We start from the raw sequence: 9,191 nt of genomic DNA on the forward strand, positions 1-9,191 counted from the left end.
TAAACACAGGATGAGCGTTTTTCAAATGCAACACCTCTTCAGTTTGAGGGTAAATATCATTTTCAACATAAATTCAACTTGACTTGAAAAAGCTCATCTTCAATTCATCTTCAAATTGTTTGCGAATTACAACCAATTTGGCAAAATGTTGACGAAAACTTTGAAAATGTGTTGAAGATAATTGGAGAAAACTTTGACAAAACACTACCCTGAAATGCAACGAAAAAACCACATGGTTTTCAATACTACTTTGGACAACAAAGTGGAAGAAATACAAAAATGTGGAAATTTTTTAATAATCAATTGAAATTGCTTATAATAATTGGTAAGTAAAACTAAAACACGAAATGAAAACTTTAAGGAAGTCACTAAACTCAAATCTCTTTGCAGACAACTAAAATATTTGGATGCTGATTCTTGGACACATTAAGAGGCTGGCCGATGAAAAATGGTAGTGGATTATCGAGAAGAGAAAGTTTCCATAAATCAAAGTGCAACCAAAAAAACTTGGTATTTATGCTTTTCCATATCAACAACTACTGGATGATAATTCGCATCACATCGATAGTTTAATTTATATCGCATCATCGGTTTAATTTGTTATTTTGTGAATTGAAATTGCTGGAAATTTATTCCAATTATCTGGCCATCAAGTTCCTGAAAATTGCCAGTATTTTAATAACAACAATTTTGTAATACCAACGTTCTTGAGGAAATCACGAAGTACCTGGTCAGTTGGAAGAAATACAAATTGGTAAGTCAAAATAAAAAGTGAAATGAAAACATAATGGAAATCACAAAACTCGATTGTTTTGCAGAAAACTAAAATCATTGAATGGTATATTCTTGGAAGATGTTGGCCGATGAAAAACCGATGAAGGAAACAACAAAGAAAAGTTTTCAGAAAACTTACAAAGTGCAACCAACTAAAACAAAGTGCAACAATTCCTATATCAAGAACTTCTGGATGAAAATGTGCATCATCGGTTTAATTTGTTATTTTGTGAATTGAAATTGCTGGAAATTTATTCCAATTATCTGGTCATCAAGTTCCTGAAAATTGCCAGTATTTTAATAACAACAATTTTGTAACACCAACGTTCTTGAGGAAATCACGAAGTACGTGGTCAGTTGGAAGAAATACAAATTGGTAAGTCAAAATAAAAAGTGAAATGAAAACATAATGGAAATCACAAAACTCGATTGTTTTGCAGAAAACTAAAATCATTGAATGGTATATTCTTGGAAGATGTTGGCCGATGAAAAACCGATGAAGGAAACAACAAAGAAAAGTTTTCAGAAAACTTACAAAGTGCAACCAATTAAAACAAAGTGCAACAATTCCTATATCAAGAACTTCTGGATGAAAATGTGCATTACATCAATTTACATCCCATCATCAGTTTGATATTTTGTGATTTCCTCTTGCTGGAATCTATTCTAACACACAAGCCAGCAAGTTCCTCGATAGTAATTATTTCAAATTGCCAGCATATTAATGACACCAACATTATGGAGGAAATGGAATTATACATGTAAAAATGTTTAAGATATTTAAAGTTGTATTCATAGTTTTATTTATTAATACGTTTAATAAGATAATTACATTTTGATTGGTATAATATTATTATTTCCATATATTATTAATGTTATTTTTAAGATTCTTATATTTGTTAACGAAAAAATAATAAAATTTACAAAATCCCTAGAAATTTAGTATTGACTTTCAGTTAGAACTAGGATTGACTTTCATACAAATTGTGGTTTGAAAGTATTCGCAACAATGCTAGTTTTTTATTTTTCTCATATTGAAAACTGTTTGAGAAATTATTGAGTAGCGATGCATTTCAATTTGAGGATTACAATTGAGAAATTATTGCTATTGTGTTGAATTTTACTGTTGAGGGTAATGTCTGTTTTTTGTTGAGAACTCGATTTTCTCAACAATTTCTCAACTTGAATATTACCCTAATCCTTTGAAAAAATGTTTGAAAAATTATTGAATTTTAGTATTTTTCAAACGTTTGTGTTTATTGGGATGTATTTCAAAACTGAATATGAGGATATTTTCGAGGACGCCGATGATGATGCAAATGAGATGGAAGTATCACTGGAAAATAGTCAAAACGGAATGAATTTACCAGACAACTTGAGCGAGGGTGACTTTGATTCTGATTTTGAAGGCTTCGAGGACTGCAATTTGGCAAATATGGATACCACTACAACAACAGTCGAAGAGCGACTGAATGGAGAAGATGCAAATTTATGGCTCCAGGCCGTGGAAGATGAATATGTGGCTCAACTGTTAAATAATACCTGGGAGATAGTCGAAAGGCCAGATGATCGCAAAATCATAGGGAATCGTTTTGTATTCAGTACAAAAGCCAACAACAAAAAGAAAGCCAGATTGGTTGCCAAGGGGTGCTCCCAACGTCCAGGGGAGGATTTCTTCGAAACATACTCACCAGTGGTAAGTCAGACATCGATACGCTTAGTCGCAGCGTTATCAGCGAAGATGAGTCTTGAAATCCATCGGATGGACGTCGTCACTGCCTATTTGAACGGCGAAATTACTGAAGGCGTATTCATGGAGATTCCTGAAGGATTAACAACAGTTCTTCAAAAAGTAATGAAAGGCCGAATCATAGGATCAAGTAGATCGAAATCACAACGGGTGAAGGCCATTGCTAAAAAATGGCTAGACGGCATAAATACGTGTAAGTACTCTGTTTGTAAAATTGTTAAAGCTTTGTATGGTCTACGCCAGTCAGGCTTAAAATGGTATGAAAAGCTGACAGAAAAATTAAAGAAGCTCGATTTGAATCCATCGAAACATGATCCCTGTTTATTTTCAAGGAGAGAAGGTGAAGATTTTCTATTAATTACAGTTTACGTCGATGACTTGTTAATCGCTTCAAATAATAAGTCTTGGATCAACAATGTGAAGAAGTCTTTATCAACAACATTTGAGATGAAAGACCTAGGGCCAGTAAGCAGATGCTTGGGTATTGAGTTCCAGCAAGACCTACCAAACAGAAAGATATTCTTAGGTCAACGTGAATATGCAAAGTCATTGCTAGAGAGATATGGTATGTCCGATTGCAAAGCAGCACAATCCCCTTTAGTGGCGAATTGTAATCTTGAAAAGCCCAAAGTCCCTGATGAGGAATTAATGAGAACATACCCGTACCAAAATCTTATTGGTGGTTTGATGTATCTAGCGGTTAACACGCGACCGGATATAGCTTTTTCGGTAAACTTTTTGAGCCAATTTAACAACAATTATGACGAAAGTCATTGGCAAGCTGCTAAACGTGTCTTGCGGTACATCAAAGGAACTATTGATTATGGATTGTTATACCGTTTCGATGAAAAACAACTTTATGGCGTTGTTGATGCAGACTGGGGATCGAATATGGTAGATAGGCGCTCATATTCCGGTTTTTCGTTCCTAATGTCTGGTGCAGCTATATGCTGGGAAGCTCGGAAGCAGAGGACAGTATCCCTCTCCAGCACAGAATCAGAATACTTGGCGCTTTCGGAAGCAGCAAAGGAAGCTTCTTACCTGAAGGAGTTTTTGGTCGAGATCGGATTGCAATGTGATTCCGTGAAGCTATATAACGATAGTCAAAGCGCTCAGAAACTTGCTACCAATTTTGGGTTCCATTCACGAACCAAACATATCGATGTTAGACATCACTATATAAGGCAGAAACTTCAAGATGGGGAGATCGATATTGAATATATGCCAACAGAAGATATGCCAGCAGATGTCCTTACGAAGGGGTTGAGTGTGACGAAGCACAACAAATGTATAGCAGCCTTGGGTATGACCAAAGCCGATGGTCAATGAAGTCATTCTCATTACTTCGAGGGGAGGTGTTGGAATATGCGAAGCATTTCGAATACGACAACCCTGTCGTGACATTTATCTCTCATTTTGTCGTTTATCCTTTTGTTCTCTTTTTTGTACTTGTTTATTACCTGTTACTCTTAATTAGTCAGTATTTGTGCACATCTCAACGAGTTAACTTGTCTTTTGAATTCCATTAAATAAAAGCACGCGACTAATTTGAAATAAAGACTTTTTATTTCGATTGAAAGGCATTCGAATATCCAACAAAGGGAATTTGTTCCTGTCTTGCTGAATGCGCCTGAGATACACAAACACGCCATACGCTGAACTTTGTCTAAACTTGTTGGCTGGTGAAGTGCCGGCCACCAGACTACAACACCATATAGCATTACAGGTTTAATCACTGCAGTGTATACCCAATGCATAATTTTTGGTTTTAGTCCCCACTTTTTTTCCTATTGCCTTTTTGCACGAGTATAAAGCTACCGTTGCCTTTCTCGCCTTTTCTTCAACATTAAGCTTAAAGTTCAACTTCCTGTCCAAAATAACGCCAATACCCCCAAAGGAAATAGGCCTAACCGTGGGAGTTTTGCGATCTTTGCAGTACATGACTAGTTCTGTCTTTGCAGGATTTACCCCAAGACCATTGTCTTTCGCCCATTTCTCAGTCATCCGGAGGGCCCTCTGAATAATATCTCTGATTGTGGATGGGAATTTTCCCCTGACTGCTAGAGCCACATCATCTGCGTATGCCACCACTTTTATCCTTTCTTTTTGTAGGGTAACCAGAAGGTTATTTATAGCAACATTCCAAAGAAGAGGTGATAGAACTCCTCCTTGGGGAGTGCCTCTGTTCACATACCTTTGTATGTTTGCTTGTCCTAGTGTGGCTGAAATACGTCTCTTCATTAGAGGTTCGTCTAATAGCCTAAGTATACATGGACCAACATTCAGAGTTGTCAGTCCATTTAATATCGAGCTCGGATGGACATTATTGAATGCCCCTTCGATGTCTAGAAACGCCACGATTGTGTATTCTTTGACAGATAGTGAGCTTTCAATAAAGCTGACTAGTTCATGTAATGCGGTCTCAGTAGACCAGCCCTTCGAGTATGCATGCTGTCGTTTCGAGAACAAACTTGAATCGATGCTAGTTCTAAGATAAATATCTATCATCCTCTCCAGAGTCTTAAGTAGGAATGAGGATAAGCTGATTGGTCGGAAATCCTTCGCCCTCGAGTGAGAGGCTTTTCCCGCTTTAGGTATGAAAACGACTTTTGTTTCCCTCCACTTTCCTGGGATATATGATATACCCAATGCATAATTTTTGGTTTTAGTCCCCACTTTTTTTCCTATTGCCTTTTTGCACGAGTATAAAGCTACCGTTGCTTTTCTCGCCTTTTCTTCAACATTAAGCTTAAAGTTCAACTTCCTGTCCAAAATAACGCCAATACCCCCAAAGGAAATGGGCCTAACCGTGGGAGTTTTGCGATCTTTGCAGTACGTGACTAGTTCTGTCTTTGCAGGATTTACCCCTAGACTATTGTCTTTCGCCCATTTCTCAGTCATCCGGAGGGCCCTCTGAATAATATCTCTGATTGTGGATGGGAATTTTCCCCTGACTGCTAGAGCCACATCATCTGCGTATGCCACCACTTTTATCCTTTCTTTTTGTAGGGTAACCAGAAGGTTATTTATAGCAACATTCCAAAGAAGAGGTGATAGAACTCCTCCTTGGGGAGTGCCTCTGTTCACATACCTTTGTATGTTTGCTTGTCCTAGTGTGGCTGAAATACGTCTCTTCATTAGAAGTTCGTCTAATAGCCTAAGTATACATGGATCAACATTCAGAGTTGTCAGTCCATTTAATATCGAGCTCGGATGGACATTATTGAATGCTGACTAGTTCATGTAATGCGGTCTCAGTAGACCAGCCCTTCGAGTATGCATGCTGTCGTTTCGAGAACAAACTTGAATCGATGCTAGCTCTAAGATAAATATCTATCATCCTCTCCAGAGTCTTAAGTAGGAATGAGGATAAGCTGATTGGTCGGAAATCCTTCGCCCTCGAGTGAGAGGCTTTTCCCGCTTTAGGTATGAAAACGACTTTTGTTTCCCTCCACTTTCCTGGGATATATGATAAGTTGATACATCCTTTATATATCGCCGACAACCAGGGGATAATTTTGTCAGTCACTGCTTGTAACTCCGCCGGAGTAATTCCATCAGGTCCGGGGGATTTAAATGGTCCAAAACTATTTAACGCCCATCTTATTCTAGATTCCGATAATATTTCGTCGATACAAAACGACCGCTGAGCCACTGTGGCACGTATTCTCAATACTGCTGCAGTAATCATTCCAAGAGTTATGCTGAACATTTCTCAGTTCTCGCTTGTATCCTCTCAGATTCTTCTTGTAAGCGTGCCAATCCTCAGGAGCTCTAGTGGACTTTGCCTAGTTAAAGAGCTTCCTGCAGGATTTCCTCATATTACTTAATTCCGTAGACCACCATGGTGGTCGATTTTTCCCCCTTGGCTTCCCTCTAGGGGATGCAGCTTTCAGTGAGATGTTGAAGGCCTTAGTAATCCGCTCCACTGCGTGTTCGATATCTTGCACATTTCTCATATTTGTCTCTGTTATTTTCAGTATCATCATATTGAACGATTCCCTATACCTATTCATGTCAGCTTTCCTAACATTTGGCGGAAATATGGTCTTGGTGGTATGAACATCAAATTTGAAACTGATGTAGCGATGATCTGAGAAGCTGTGTTCACTTAAAACCTGCCACTCAGATATCATTTCATTCAGTTCTTGCGAGGTCACGGTGATGTCCAAAACCTCTTGCCTGTTTTTAGTGACAAAGGTTGGGGCATCTCCCTTGTTGCAAACTACCAGATTAGTACGCAAAATAAACTCTATTAGCGACTCTTCCCTTGCATTAGTATCACTACTTCCCCATATACTATGATGCGCATTCGCATCGCATCCCATAATGAGTTTCGTCTTTGTTTTCAGTGACTCCAACGGCACATGGAGGCATCTCCCTGTCATGTTCCATGTAGACCGAAGAGACCCAATATTTGCATTTGGCTATTTCTAAATTAGCAACGACAGTGTCTGCATTGCACATTGAAGGAAGCAGAAAGAAGTTAAGCTCGTTTTTAGCAATTATACAGGCTCGATTTACATCATTACCAGTATACTGCAATAGTTTGAACCCCTGAGTCCAATCGACAGTCGGCTGAGTGGACAGCGACTGGTGAACCGTCTCCGAAGCGTGGAAAGACTCAAAAGTCCGCTGGCAAAGTTATGGCCTCTGTTTTTTTGGGATGCGTATGTAATAATTTTTATCGATTATCTTGAGAAGGGAAAACCCATCAACAGTGACTAGTATATGGCGTTATTGGAGCGTTTGAAGGTCGAAATCGCGGCAAAACGGCCCCATATGAAGAAGAAAAAAGTGTTGTTCCACCAAGAGAACGCACCGTGCCACAAGTCATTGAGAACGATGGCAAAAAATCATGAATTGGGCTTCGAATTGCTTCCCCACCCACCGTATTCTCCAGATCTGGCCCCCAGTGACTTTTTCTTGTTCTCAGACCTCAAAGGGACGTTCGCAGGGAAAAATTTGGCTGCAATGAAGAGGTGATCGCCGAAACTGAGGCCTATTTTGAGGCAAAACCGAAGGAGTACTATCAAAATGGTATCAAAAAATTTGAAGGTCGTTATAATCATTTTATCGCTCTTGAAGGGAACTATGTTGAATAATAAAAACGAATTTTAACAAAAAAATGTGTTTTTCTTTGTTAGACCGGGGACTTATCAGCCAACCTGTTATTGTATTCCTTTTAAAGTACTTTTGTTTTTAATAATTTTAAAGTACTTTTGTTTTTAATAATTAGTTTTAATAATTTTTAGATTGGAAAATGACTATTATACATTGATATATAGGAGCAACAGTCGTACAATGGTTCATACCCACTTTGCATACAAACGGTTTTGGATTCAATCCTAGTTTCGACCAAACACCATAAAGTTTGGCAACGGCGGATTGGTGGATTACTCCCTCTGTAACGCTGGTGACCTTTCTGAGTGTTTCAAAGCTACTCTAAAATTTTCATCGCAATGGGAAAGGATGTTCAGGCTCGGCTATAAAAAGTAGATTCTTTGTCTTTGAGCTTCCTGCATGGAATCGGGTGGCACTCAGTGACAAGAAAGAAGTTCAAAACTGCTGTATCATAATGGACTAAATAGTCAAAGGGAACCTGAAATAACGGGCTGCCACTATAACTAACCTAAACTGTACCCGAATCTACCATAAATGGCAAAGTTCACCTTAAATGTGAGTATTAAAACCAGGATAACATTAAAACGTTGATATTTTAGCGAAATAATGCCACGGCCTTAAGAGAATAATGTATGCTTTTAGTATGAATCAATTTGATTTTTTGCCATAGCAGCTATTTTATGGTCAACTTTGATGACATTGTTCAATATAATTCCTATAAATAAAAATAGTTTACAAAATAAAATTTTTGTTATGTCATGTTTCTGAGATATCCTTATAAAAATATAAGGATATCTCAGAGACTGCTTTATTAAAAACTTTTAACCTCTTTTTCGAATTCAGGACATGAAGACACATAAAAAGCAAACTCTCATCAAATGTAAATTTTAGTGTAAACTAGTGTAACTACTAATTGTTTTTTTTTACTTTTCATTACAGATTGTCTTAACATTATGTTTTATCCGCGTGTATAAAGCCAAAGAAGAAAAACAAGCGAAAATAAATCCTAGACAACAATCCAACTCAACTTCCAATACTTTGATGGAATTCAATTTATTTCACATATTTAATAAATGTAGAAGTTAAAGTATTAAATGATTTCGTTTCATTTTAACATATCGCTAAAAACATTTGTTTGCTGTTTTAGCTGTAAAAAATTTTTGCTGTTTCAACTAACGAATGTTTGCTGAAACAACCACATGCTACTGCTGTCCTTTTTTCAGCAAACAAAAACTGCTGTTTTAGCAAACATATTTGCTATTATGAGTAACAAAATTTTTTGGGTGTAGAAGTACTTATTATTATCATTATAAGTTAGTCATTATAACTCACGCAATGTCTAATGACAGTTTTACTCCTGGTAATGCAAATCGTAATAAGATTTGGTTACCTAGTTTTTGCTGGGAAAATTCTAAAAGCCGTAACTGCAAGTGCAAACATTTCATAAACCAAACAGATAACATACGCCCTCAAAAAATAAACGCAAGAGAAGAAATAGAATAGAAAAGAAACAGGCAAGAGAAGATTTTTTTTAACAGTTAGG

At 37.4% G+C, this 9,191-nt stretch overlaps 1 long non-coding RNA gene across 1 annotated transcript; it reads left to right on the top strand.

Moving 5' to 3' along the window:
- Positions 1-1,712, top strand: LOC142240963 (uncharacterized). The gene is made up of 4 exons (XR_012723441.1): positions 1-325; positions 391-754; positions 819-1,150; positions 1,215-1,712. It is a non-coding gene; the product is annotated as an uncharacterized LOC142240963 (long non-coding RNA).
- Positions 1,713-9,191: the final 7,479 nt, after the last annotated feature.

The sequence above is a fragment of the Haematobia irritans genome, chromosome 1, assembly GCF_050003625.1.
Source record: "Haematobia irritans isolate KBUSLIRL chromosome 1, ASM5000362v1, whole genome shotgun sequence".
Classification (NCBI taxonomy): domain Eukaryota; kingdom Metazoa; phylum Arthropoda; class Insecta; order Diptera; family Muscidae; genus Haematobia; species Haematobia irritans.